Consider the following 14,273-nt stretch of genomic DNA (forward strand, 5'->3'; position numbering starts at 1 on the left):
ATAAGCCTAGTCTACTACAATAATAATAATAGTCTGTATTATCCATAAGGAAATTTGTCTTACGATTTGCGCATTACACCAAACAAAACATAACTATAGAAAACCAAAATATACATTCACACGGAGTGCAAAAAAAAATGGCTAGAATTTGGCTGCTCAGAATCCAGGAGGGGTGCAAGTGGTGCACCCCCCCCCTCTTCGGGCGCCCATGAATAATACTTAATTGAAGTGGTGTTATAAGCTTAATTAGTATTTTTTAGAATCCTTTATATTTGGCTGCGGCTCTGGCTTAGCGAAGGGCCCGAAATACCCAAATCTAGCGAGAAATACTCTGTGTTGTAAGTACTGATATCAACACAGCATTGTGCCAGTTAGTAAGGGGGAAAATGCATTTTAATGCTTTTTTTTTTTTTTTTTTTTTGACAAAACACTATCAATAACGTTATATCAGTTGAAAATCCAGCTTAAAATATTAAAGCTTAAAAAAACTTCATCTATTATAAAAGATAAATTATTGAGACCGTGTCACCCTTGTAGAAAAGAAATTTAATCGAGATAAGAAAACGTTCGTTTTTTGTTTACTTTTATTATAATGTACCTGCCATTTGTCACACTGTTAAGGCAAGGAAGCAACATCATAGATCTCTGTCATAACAAAGCCAGATCATAATCTTAAACTTAAATCTAGCTTAGGACGGTTTATCAAGCGTTCAGGATTTGTAAACAAAACAAAAAATGAATACGTTTGGAAAATGTGGTAAACACACTTATTATTGTACATTTAAAAACATTAAAAGTCTAGTCTAGTAATCTAGAGATCTAGATCTAGAACTAAATCTAGAATAGAAGTAAGAAGTAGATCTAGATCTAGACATCTAGAATTAAAAATTAAAATTAAGAATAGAATTAATAGATTTCCTATAATAGATCAGCTAGTGCTAGTCAGTCCTAGTCGTCCTAGAATCTGTACACTTAACACTACAATGTGACTACATGAGTACATCATTATCATACAATCACTGTAACAATACTAACAATGATACATGACACATGTAACATTTTTATTAATAGTTTATTATATGATTAGATCTAATATTTATTAGATATTAGACGTATTATATATATTAATTATTAGTTTAAGACAGTTTAAATTAAGTCTATTTGAGTTTATACTTTAATTTAAACTTTAAACAGATCATCATAGATGACATAGATAGATCTAAATCTACATACATGTCTGCTAAAGTACTACTAGTACTAGACTAGATCTAGTAGTTAGTAGTACTAGATCTAGTAGTACTACTAGTGACGGACTAGAGTATAGATCTAATTTAATTATTTATTCTAATTATAAGTCAAGATGTAGTAATAGTATAATTAAGTATAATAATATTATTATATTATAATCTAGTGACTAGATGACTAAATTATAATATAATTAAATTATTAATTAAGTATAATATTATTATTATAATACTTAAGTTAAGTCTTAATTGTCTTAATTATACTATTACTACGACTCTACCTCTTGACTTATTTACTTAAATTATATTTATTTATAGTCTATAACTTTATAATGTCTAGATTCTATATTTTATACTAATTATTATTCTAGATTCTAGATAGTTTAGTTAGATAATCATAAATTAGAGTCTAGATTTATATCTAGCTAGATTCTGCTAGCTATATAAGGCTAGATCTATACTCTTGTCTTTTTCTCTACTGTCACAGATAAAGGTAGATCTATAGATGACTGATCATCTGGGCAGAATATGGCAAGATCTAGACTCTATGACTATTGTCATTGTGTTCCTCGTGGATCATAGTCACAGTGCTTAGCCTTAGATAGATCTATGAAATCTATGTTACTGAATGTTAGATGAGTTATCATGAGTTTTAGTTTATAGATCTAGAATCTAAGTATAGATGCCTCATTCAAAATATGCCACTCTTTTGACCACTACTCTAGCTAGTCTTTTGATAGATTTTGAGATTTATTCTATATAGATCTAGACTCTAGAGATCTAGTTTTAATTCATTGATTCTCAGTACTCAGTCTTTCATGTAATCTCAGATTCCTATCTAAATTGACTCGTCTATAGTAGTAGATATAGATGAGATCTCTAGATCTAAATTTAATCTAGATTCTAGATCAAGTGACAAGTTATCAATGTCTGACAATGACCAATCTAGATTCTAGGACCAACGTAGATTCTAGTATACTGCATCGAGCTGTCAATATTGAATATATATCTTGGTCTTGTATTTTCTTTTTAATCTTCATCTCTTCACTCTTGTGCCCTGGAGCTGGGGGATTCTGTTCTAGATCCTTAGGGTCTGTCTAGATTCGTTGTTCGCATTTTTTCTTAAAGATCTGCACCTCTTTCTATTTACTATATATTTCTGTCTGCCTATTTCTCAGAGTTTAGTGTTTGATACTTTATCACCTCCCCAGAGTTCAGTGTTTTCTAGTTTGTCGCTGTCTATTCACGATATATGATCATGACATACATTGTTAATGAAGGTCTGTTGTTCTCAATGTTTTAGACACATTGTATTAGAACTGCCTTGACGCTATAATTATTTTAGTCTTTTTAGAAACGTGGGTGAAGATTTTTAAGGTCTAGTCTAGTCTAGAAGAGTCTATACTGCGCTAGACTTAGATCTGAGTCTAGATCCAATACTTATATACTGTCTTCTTTTTTTTTAAAAAAAACTTCACTGTAGATATACTTAAATCTTATCATATAAAATACAGACGTTACTTCAGAAAAGATGATTACGTCCTATGTGTGTTTGTAGGTCAAACTAGTTATGCATGTATTCAATGACTTAAACTCTGTCAAGACTTGAGAATAAGAGACTGTCTAGATCTAATATTGATACTTATACTGTTTACTAAATTTATGTTTTTTTTCATTATTAAATATTATGATTCATGAATCAGAATGTCAATCTGGTTTTCATTGGTTTTCTTGGATTCATCTAGATTGTAGTAGTTCTGTAATTTCAAATGGACTTTTTATCTTGTTCTACACTAAAGAAAAATAAGCTAAATGTAAGTGCCGAGGGAGACCTAGTCTCACCCCTAGTTTAAGTTAAACAGCTGCTTCTTTTTTTAAAGCTATAATAAAAAGTTCACTTTAATTACACATTTGCTTTCTAAATAAGAGAATGGATTAAATTATGTTGTGGATATTAAAGATAGGGGTGAGTGCAGAGGACAGAAGAGTATTTGAGATAGCACAAAAAAAATCACAATATAAAATGTACAAATGTATAGTATGCTAATTCTAATATAATTGTATCATGTGATCTCAGTAATGTAACACAAGTCAGAAATAACCTAAAGTAGACTTTATTGTAGCTAAAACAAAGCAATATTATATTTTAAATGAATTCTTGCATTATACACACATTTTAATAGTATTAATGAATTCAGCACATTCACCTCACCTAACATTTAATATACTCATATCGACAACAGCTTGGGGTTAGGGTGTGGAGACCAAAGGCTCAGGAGAGATCTGAATGGAAGGATGTGTTGAAGCAGGCCAGAGCCCTCCATGGGCTGTTGCACCACTGGGATGGGCGGGTGGAACATTTAATATACGCATTGCATAAACAGAGGATAATACTTGTCTCTATAGTTTGGTGTAGTTCTTATATTTAAGTTAGATGCTTCATTGTCTTGTCTTGTTGGTACTCTCTTGTTGTGATGTAACTCCAAATAGTTAGTCCAACTAAACCAGGGAAGGTGTATTAAGGTTCAAAACAAAATCTCATTTGTACCTTACTCGGTCAGACTTTATCAACACCACCCTTTGATCAAGAAACATGAAAAGGACCAAGATGACTGTGTGTAGTGGCTGAATGAACTCTTTATGTTGTGTCTGTTTTATTTATGTGAATGTTTCTATTGTGTTGTTTTTATGTGAGAATAGAGTCCTTGTAATCACAGCAAATTTCCCTAAGGACCAATAAAGCAGTCTTAGTTTTAGGCTGAAATCTCAGTGAATACTGGGATTTTTAATTTTTGCACCCGAGTCCACCCAACTCTAATGAGTATATGACATTAGTTGGTGAATATAAAGCAGTTGGTTGTTAAGCTGGCCACATGACACCCTCATTATCCATTGACCATGGAAACAGATGACCTTTACTTCATCTGCCCAATAGATCACAAGGTCTGAAGGGGAGGTAGTTTACTTTACTTTTTTTTTCCCCTGAATGAAGAATGATCTTTTCATTTTGGTTATAAGGGAGGTGGGCAAATGTCTACAAGAGAATGTCTCTTCTTCTCTGTTAGGTTAGTTTTGATTCATCTGAAACTACTAAAGGTAGATAGATTTTTAGTTTACCTTTAAAAATATTTCTACTTAAACTTATCTGTTATCAATGTAATTTGTAATTTACAGATGAACCACTCCTCACTGCTAATGTTACTGTAACAATTGAGTTTCTCAACACGCCCCATCACATTCCCTCCTCACAGCTACCTGATCCTAATGGATGAGCAGCTATGATAAAATGATGTAAAATGATAGTTAATTATATCCTGGGGTAGTTTAAATTAAGGCTGGAAAAGATTTTTAATGAGATGAAAATGTGTAGTTGCTAATAATTAAATTAAACTTGCAAGATAATCAATTTTTTCATGTTCTTTCCAAACAGAGTTGGAAAATGAAATGGCCTGGTAATATTAATTTGCTGTTTGCGATTAATTAAAAAATTATGAGTTTCTTAAAAGCCATAAAATAGGAAAGTCATCTTTTTAAAACATTTTATTCAATTTGTAAAAAAAAAAAAAACTAGAATCCAGCTCTAATGGGTACCTGATATTAGTTGGGGAAATGTAAAGTGGTTGGATATTGTGCTAGCCACATAACACCCTTGTTAATCATGGGCCACCGAATCAGATGACCTTTCCATCATCTGCCATATAGATAGATCTATGGCTGCCTGGTCGTGCGGTTTGCGCGCTGGACTGTCGTTCAGATTTATTGATGGTCCAGGCTTCAAACACTGCCCACACCCATCCCCCGTCGTCCTGCGGGAGGTTTGGACTAGGAAGTAATTATCTTCAGCTCTGAAGGAACATCCGAAACATGTAAAACATTTTACACACATTTTACAGATCGCTAGGTCTGAAAGGGGAAAATCCTAATACTTCAGTTAATAAATCCTAAAATTACTAAAATAAGAATCTTTAACTCAATGTTAAGGCGGTCCTAAGGTATGGTTCCGAAACATGGTGAACACCGGAAGCTACAGCAAAAAAATGTTCAGACCTTCATCAACAGATATCTGAGAAATATCTTGAAAATACAAAACACCAAACTGTCGGAGATGGGTGGACAGAGAAATAATAATAGAGTTGCAGATCTTAGAGAGAAATTGGAGAGAGATTGGTCACTACCTTAGAAAAGATACCAACAGCAGAGCTAGACAGGCCCAGGGCACAAGACGCAGAGGAAGACCGAAAAGAACATGGTGACAAAGTGTAAAGACAGAGAGCTGAGATGACAGGAAAGAGTCTAGAACAAAAGTTATACGAATTAAAGTTAAGACAGCTGAGACAGTTAACAAAGACTGCACACTTTCCTTTAATTATTATTCCCGGACAAACTTTTGGCATCTAGATACATCCAGTGGGTACATTATGATTATAATGATCTTGAGAGAAGTCTCTCTTTATGGGTACAGTCATCACAGGCAAATTAACAAGCACATAACAAGCAAATTGTTTTCTGTCTTAACATTATGTGAAGGCTCTATGCAGATTTTTTTTCTTTTTTGTAGTAATCAAATTAGGTCACCATGCAGAGTGCCAAATCATTTATGTGACTTTTGCAAAACAATACCATCATTTTGTAGATTTACATTTAGAAAAAGTTGAAATTAAACTTCTAATCGTTCACAAATACATTTTTTGTTGTCTTATGCTTTTCAGTTTATTCTGGTTAAAGTCTTGAGGAGCAGTTCAGGCTAACTTCTTGTTCTAGGGATTCTTACAAGTTGAGGTAAGTTGCTTTTATTCTCTTTACTATTTATATGGCAGAAAACGTGTGATCATGTGACTTATAAACTGAACTTTGACTTACAGCATGCTCAGTGGGGGAGGGGGGCATGGTATCTGGAAGGTTTCCGTGTTGCCTTTGGGCGCTAGGCAAACACAACTCTGCTTGAGTCGGCATTCGAACTTGAGCCCCCTTGCTAGATGACCAAGCTGTAGCCAAGCAGTTTCGCCTCAGCCACACATCCAACAGCTTTTAAGTATTATTGAAACAGTGGTATTACAATTATTATTGAAATAATGGTATTACAATTATTGTTGAAACAGTGGTATTACAATTATTGTTGAAACAGTGGTATTGCAATTATTGTTGAAACAGTGGTATTACAATAATTGTTGAAACAGTGATATTGCAATTATTGTTGAAACAGTGGTATTACAATTATTGTTGAAACAGTGGTATTACAATTATTGTTGAAACAGTGGTATTTCAATTATGCATCTCTAGAAGCGGTGGTTGCTGAGTGTTAAACCGGTTGTGGAGTGTTAAACCCCTTGGCTTCTGAACCTGCAGTCCTGGGCTCAAGTCTCTGTGAAAACTGGGATTTTGAATTTCAGAATCTTTAGGGCGCCCCTGAGTTCACCCAGCTCTAATGGGTGCCTGACATTAGTTGGGCAAAAGTAAAGGCGGTTGGTTGTTGTGCTGGTCACATGACACCCTCGTTAACCATTGGCCACACATTGATGTTTACATCATCTGCTTTATAGAATGCAAGTTATGAAACTGGGCATTTTATGCATCTATAATTCTTGTATGATGGTTTGACAGAGAAAAAAAATATGTTGCTCGTACCGTATATTGTAACAAATAATAAGGAAATGAATTATTTTTATAGTTATAATTAATTTTTAAAATCATTTCCGACTTAAGGTTCAAATTAAAAAGCAAACAAAAACATTCAGACTTTGTCTCATTAAAAAATGCAGATAAAAAAATGGCCAGTCCCTGGATCGAACCCACCACATTTCACTGTCTGGAATTTCACTGTCTGGAACTTCAATCCCTTTAAGTTCCAACTATCTCCATTCTATCAATAAATGCAAACACCTTCCTTTCCTGTCTTTTTTTTTCTTTCTTACTTTTTTTTTTTAATTCAATATTTATTCGCACCACTCTACATTCGCACCATTGCTACGCACTTATACTTTCTACTTCCTGGTCGTGCGGTTCATACCCTGCCCGCTCCATCCCCCGTGGTCCTGCGGAAGGTTTGACTAAGAAGGAACATCCGTAACTTTCTCCTTCCAGCTTTGAAGAGGGTGTAAGCTAATAGTAGGATCTCTGTAACTATGCTTCAACTAGCAGTACACAACCGGCTACTCCCGTTGATGTGTTCCCAGGCTTTATATTGTTTATCATGGCCTAGTTGGCCGTAACGTCCCCTCACCTTTTTTTTTTTAAAACTCCCAGTAAACGTGTCACATCTTAATGATCCCCCTAACCGATACTTTCAGCTTGTCAAATATTGTAATGTTACAATGTAATGAAAAGGACTGCCCTCTTTCCTTCTCTCTCTCTTCTCCTTTTCTCTCTCTCTGGAGCCTGTCTTATTTTTTCCAACCTGCGTACCATAATGTTCTCTGAGATAGACTTTTGACTTTATTTGGAACGAGCCGCTTTGTATCCCCCCCCCCCCCGACAGACTCAAAGACACGCTTTTTGCCCATGAATTCTATTATTACTTTTACTTCTCCGCTCCCCCCCTCCCCTCTTTCCCTTAACCAAAAGTTTGAATTTCTTACAATCGTTGACATTTCTTCGGCTTGTCAATTCAATATTTGCTGCTTTTCGGCTTAGTAATTGTCGGATTTTTTGAGTCTAAGACTATTGGAACTCCAGGCCCGTGGAAGCTTGCCTTCATCTGCCTGTCTGAAACAAATTTCTGTCTGGGAAAGATCCAAGCAGATGTAAACTTTTACATCCCTATTACAGATGAATCCTAAGACGGTTGGGTTAGAAGCGAGGCCAAAGGCCGAGTATACCGGGAAACTCCCATATTGTGTGTACATTTATAACTACCAAAATGTTGTTTGCGTGTGTAGTTGTTTAAAAATTTACTTGAAGAAAAATTTAAATTTTATTTAAATGTGATGGCCATCTGCTGTCATGGAGTCATAGCCCAGACCTGACTACAAGCTTTATTGAAGCTGAGCCATTAGTCAGGATCACTACAGGATTGTGCGACATTAACTAGATCTGGACATTTGATATACCGGGCCAGACTGCTGTTACTTACCACACAAAGCAAGATATATTTGTTGTTCCAATTCCTAGCCAGCGTCTTCTGCTGGGAACGAGATCTAGCTGGGGCGAGAAAACAACATTAAAACATTGTTAACAGCTATTGATTTTTATGTCGGCCAAGTTGGAAGATGGGCGGCTGTTTATTTCTACTTGTACTACGCCGTGGTATTTAGTTAGACTGTTAAGGGTAACAGCGGTGGCGATATAGATCTAGAAACAAGGGACTCCTGATTAACAGGTGGTGGCGATGTAAAACCTAGGGCTGATTAATAGACGGTCAGGATGACCCCCCCCCTATTTGAACAAAAAAAAAACTAGGGGTTCTCACGGAGTAAAGTCCCCCTTACAGACCTGTTGACCAATGGGAAAGATGACGTAAAGGTCATCTGATTTTTTAACCAATGATTCACCAGAGTGTCACAACTTTACTTTTCCCCAAACCAATGTCAGGTACTCATTACAGCTGGGTGGACTCTGGGGCGCCATAAAATCGTGAAATTAAAAAATCCCACTTTTCGCCGGGATTCGAACCAGATAGCCCTCGGTTAAGAAGGTAAGCGCTTTACCACTTAACCATCACGCCATAGCTCTCACGAAGCGTAGGACTATAAGGTTCGGGTAGTGTTCCTCAACTTTATATTACTACTCTCCCCTCTCCTCTTCTATAGTAAGTTCCCCCTTTTTCAGACCTTGCGATCCATGGGGCAGACGATGTAAAGGTCATCTGTTTCCTGTGGACCGTTGGTTAACGAGGTAGTCATGTGTCCAGCACAACGACCAACCGCCTTTACTTTTACCCTACTAAAGTCAGGTACCCAATAGAGCTGGGTGGACTCCAAATAGCCCAAAGAGGCCTAAATTAAACGTCCCAGTCTTTGACAGGATTCGATCCCGGAACACCCGGTTCGAAAGCCAAGCGCTCTACCACTCAGCCACCGCGCCTCTTAAACTCTGGTAGCAATTCTCTTTTATCTGAGCGATTTTGAAACAACGATAACTAAGCCATTACAGCAGAATCTTTGACCCTTGAACTAGGAAAAAAAGGACATTTTGCGCCCCTTTTGTCAATGCGTCGAGGCGCTCACAGTCACGTAGAGACTTATTTACTGAACAAACATAGGTCTAAGTAATGTATACGTCAATAACATTTGCTTCACGTGAACACAGAAATAACAAGAAGAACACACAAAAAAAAAAACCTTTAAAAAACCTAAGCTTATTTTTAAGTGTAATTGTATCAATTAGTTTAGATCAGTCGTGTCATTATAATTGCAATCCATTGGACATAATACACCTGCGATTAGAAATAGTTTTATCAACTCTTTTTGTTTAGCTTTTCACTTGTCTGGACCCGTTGTTAAAGGGGGAGGGAAGAAGGGGGTATCTTTGTGAATGTTTACGTGGTCGTTTTTTAAAGGCATTAAAGAAACTGTTCACTCGGGGCTCAAGAGTTTTCAAAGAGTTCGCTTTTATAACACCCCATTTGTCAAGTACGATTTCTTTCCCTTGTTCAAGATACCAAAAACAAAATAATTAATTATCAATACTTAATTAACTAATTGGTTAATTTTTTTTTATTATTGATTCTTGTGTTGCCAGGTAAAAGAAATAATTGTGCCAAATGTCAGCCTGATCCTAGATTGGGTGTGGGTGTAATGACGTGTAGAGACTTTGTACCATTCAGACAAAGTGAGTTGATATAAGCTTTGTAAAAAGCGACACTATGTCGTAATTACAAACGGTTGGTCGGCTCCAGGCCTATCGTATTCACCTGCTTAGTCTACCTGTCTTAACTATACGTTTTTTTTTTTTTGGGGGGGGGGGGGGGAGATTAAGCAGAGAAAAGAAAACACCTTTTTGGTTTTCAAATTCACATTAAGCAACAAATGACTTCTCAGACCATGCTGTTTTAAAACAGTTACAAACAATCTAAAAAATGTTACTGTTAAAGTATTCTATTTTTAAACTCCGGAAATGATCATAAGTACCAGCTGTTAGACGGCATGTAGCGATTACGTCATTGACATTCTAGAATCACGTGGCAGTGCACGTGATTTATTCTTTCTCGGAGATTTCGCCTTCTTCAGCTGGTAAGAGTTCTCTCTCTCTCTCCCTCTCTGTCTTGTCTAGCTCTCGCGCATTCCCCCCCCCCCCTTTTATTGCGTCTCAATAACGCTCACGTAGACAAGATCACTTTCGGAAACCAGGGAACCTAACATGGTCAAGTTCGCCAAGGGACGTCACTCTTCACTCCAGTTCTGGAGATATTTTTAGGGGGCCCCGTAAGGAGAAGCTTCTACTTTTTGTTTTTGGTCTGTGTGTTATGTTTACATCTCAAAATATTAACCGCGCCATTGAAAGCCCAATTTACATTCACCTTTATCGTATCATGCTGAAAAATAGTGTAATGGTTTTCCAAAAGCGAACTTTTTGCTTCGACTAATCATTATGTTGGTCTCTCTGTATAGCACAATATTCTTTAAAACTAGAAAAACACTAAAAAAAGAAATACTAAAAAAACCCCCAAAAAACAAAGCTTATATTAAGCGTAATTGAATCAATGAGTTTAGATCAGTCAGACAGTTATGTAATTACATCCATGATTGATCCAGACAAAATAAATCTGTGCGATTAGAAATATTTTTACCGAGTGTTTTTGTTTAGCTTTTAGCTTTCTGAATGCGCTAATATCCCATCACTTGTCTGGACCAGTTGTGAAAAAGGGGGAGGGGAGGTATCTTGGTGAATGTTTACATGATCGTTTTTTAAATGCATTTAAAAAAATGTTCACCCAGGGCTCAAGGGAACTAATACAGCTTATACCACCACATCTTTCAAGAACGATTTCTTTCCATTGTTCAAACAAACTAATTAATTACTAATAGTTAATTGGTTAATTTTTATAGATTCTTTTGTTGTCAGGTAATAGAAATAACTGTGCAAAATTTCAGCTTGATCCGAGATTGTTTGTGACAGAAATCGCGTGTACAAACTTCTCACCTGACAGAGTTGATAAAAGCTTTGTACAAAAATGTTTAAATCTTGTTTTGTTATCGCTTTTATTTTCTTACAAATATGTCCAGCCTCTTTCTGGTGCTAAAAAAAGCGTATTGATTTGTTTTTTTAATTGAAGTAATGCGATAATCGTCAAGACACGCGAGCTCTCTCTAACACACACACACACTATTTTGAAATGAAGTTACATTTTGTCAGGTACACAGTATGTACCATTAACACTTTTCCCTTTCTCTTACACCTATGCCAGTAGGTGCATCAACAGTTCAACATGGACTCGACATGATTTTAAACGCAAGATTACTGAAAGAAGTTTGTGTTTTAATTCAATAGATGTATGGCCTCGACTTTGTTCACAGCATCAAACAATTCCAAAATAAGTCTTGAGTTTTAGGTTTAGGTTTCTTCCATAAAGTTCTTTACTACATACATATGGCTCGATAATCTAGGGTATGATTCTCGCATGTAGACCTTAACATGCAGTAAATATTACAAAGTATCACTCAACGAAGGAGCATAAAATTAGTATTTATTTACAGTCAACAGCAAGTACACATATAATATTGAATGCATAATCATCAATAAATGAAATATTAAAATGTGCCCAACTGAGATACTAAAGGGCGCTTAGACTAGATTCATTGAACAAAAGGCTATCAATGCCATACATAATATTACCCACAAATAGTCAGTTCTCATACATAACAATGAATAGAAAGAAACCCATGATATTGAGCAACCTGCGAAACACCAACCCGAGTCACATGCATGAAATCTTCAAGACGCAAAACGAAACCAGCAAGACAACTGCATAAGTTATAACATCTCCTTACGCTAGGCATACAACTGGTAAACAAAACACAAGCACCCTACTTAGACCACGTCAGCTCTCCATCTGCTAGACTGACCGCTAGAAACCTAATTGCCCCCCCCCCTTGAAAATCCCGTGATAAAAACAATTCACACACCAACCAACAAAATAAACAAACACACCAACAATCTCACATCTTACACACCCCCACTCTTGACAATGGCTAAGGCTTTTTTTCTTCTCTGTAATTCAAAACTAATTTTGTATGTTGCACACACCCCACTCCCAACAGCACGCAGTTTTAAAATCGAAATGCAAATTCTTTTTATTATTATTTTTTTTAAGCCAGTTTATTCAGATTTCATGGCAGCGATTTCAATGCAACACAAAAAAGTACTTTAAGTTCCCCCTTTCAGACCATGTCATCTATGGGGCAGATGATGTAAAGGTCATCTTTTTTTTTCTGTGGCCCACGGACCTACGACCTTTTACTTTTCCCCAACTAATGTCAGGCACCCATTAAAGCTGGGTGGACCCAGAGGCGCCCAAAGATCCCGAAATAAAAAATCCCAGTCTTGATCAGGATTCGAACCTAGCACCTCTGGTCTGAAAGCCAAGCGCAAGCACTCAGCCACCGCGCCTCCTGTTGCAATATGAATATAAATCTTTTAATGCTCAAAATTCTTATGCTTCTGAATGCTTTTTTTTTTTTTAAACTGAAACCAAGCATTTGTTGTCTAATTAGAACATCGAAGCAGAGCACTTAAAAGCATACAAAGTCGAACAGAGCAGGCACAATGCATGAAGACAATAAATAAACGATAGGAGCAGACAACTCTCCATCTATTTATTGATATACTGTCCAGTCTGTGATTTAAGTAATTACAGTGATTTAGGAAACCCAGCATAGGATTCTGGGATGTCGTAGACATGTTCCGGTCACGTGTATGTCAACTAATGATGCATTGTGTATGTGTTTACGTGTGCCCTCAAAGCTGTCAACAATCTTGGTTAAAAGTTGTAAGCTGTATTGATCTCCTGGGTTTTAAGTTTGATGTACTTCTGGTTTGAAGAAACTTCCGCCATCTTTTTTTTTTCTAGGTAGGAAATGTTATTTACCAAAATTTCCCGCCTAAGTGATTGATCATCTGCTTAGCTGCTGTCTAAATACTTGCCTTGTTTAAATTAAATGCTGTCCAGGACCCAATGAATGATAGATCTACTTCTTTGGTTGAGATGCTGTCCAGAATCCATTTGTAGGTCTTTAGATGCTGTTCAAGGGACGAGAATGATAGGTCCAGGAGACAATCCTAGATTGTTATATAATTTGTTATCTTGTCAGCTTGGATGTTGCTCGTATTAGTGTCCAGTCTGTGGCATTTTACGTCTCGAGAGACGCTCTTTTCCCTTGAGAGACGCTCTTTTCCCTTTGCAGCCACTAGTGTGAGGCCAATCCTTGATGCACAGCTGCAGTGTCCAGTAGACTGTAGCATTCTCTCAGCGACATCTTTGTCTGAAGAGCTGCATTGATTAGAAAGGTTATTTCATTACATCCGTTAGGAGAACTTCGATTCTCTCGTCGGACAGGAGGCCGGAAGGAGCTGTGTAACAGTGTTAAGCTACCACTTCCGTGGGAGAGCCGCCATTTGGCACGAGGGTTCTTACATACCCACCACGCGCAATGTACTCGGCGCTGCGGTAGTATACAAAGGTGTTTTCTTTCCATGGCTGCTTCCACGAAGGTCGGTATTGGCATTAGCATGCCGCCCAGACCTCGCTGTCATTTATTTTAACTTTTTAACCCAGTCCTGACAATGGTTGGTAAGATTTGACGGAGAAAAGAGACATGCAATTGGTTTCTCTAGGGTCGTTCTTTACGGGCATCTTTTCGTTTCGTATGGTCGAAAAAAAGGTGTCTTAAAAATGTTTGAAGATTCTTGGAATTCTCTTGATCTTAATCAAGAAAACGTAACTCCCTTTTTTTTCCCGTGAATAGACCAACACGCTAACAAATCTGTTGGAGGAAGTCAAGGACACACAAAATAAAGAAGTAATGCACAGAAAGTTGGCAGCGTTGGGTCGACTGGAACTGTGAGACAATACATCGAAGAACAAAATATTGTGAA

At 36.7% G+C, this 14,273-nt stretch overlaps 1 protein-coding gene across 2 annotated transcripts in view; it reads left to right on the forward strand.

The window, feature by feature from the left end:
• Window positions 1-599: 599 nt before the first annotated feature.
• Window positions 600-14,273, forward strand: part of LOC106067402 (probable E3 ubiquitin-protein ligase RNF144A-A) — a 31,737-nt gene continuing 18,063 nt past the window's right edge. The window contains exons 1-2 of one of the 2 annotated variants that reach the window (XM_056029552.1): window positions 600-757; window positions 5,954-6,023. The gene's annotated coding sequence lies outside the window, so the exon portion shown is untranslated. Of the gene's footprint in view, window positions 758-5,953; window positions 6,024-13,948; window positions 13,965-14,273 lie in introns of those variants that run through there. The other variant, XM_056029553.1, reaches the window with a different exon arrangement.

The sequence above is a fragment of the Biomphalaria glabrata genome, chromosome 5 (genome assembly GCF_947242115.1).
Source record: "Biomphalaria glabrata chromosome 5, xgBioGlab47.1, whole genome shotgun sequence".
Lineage (NCBI taxonomy): Eukaryota > Metazoa > Mollusca > Gastropoda > Planorbidae > Biomphalaria > Biomphalaria glabrata.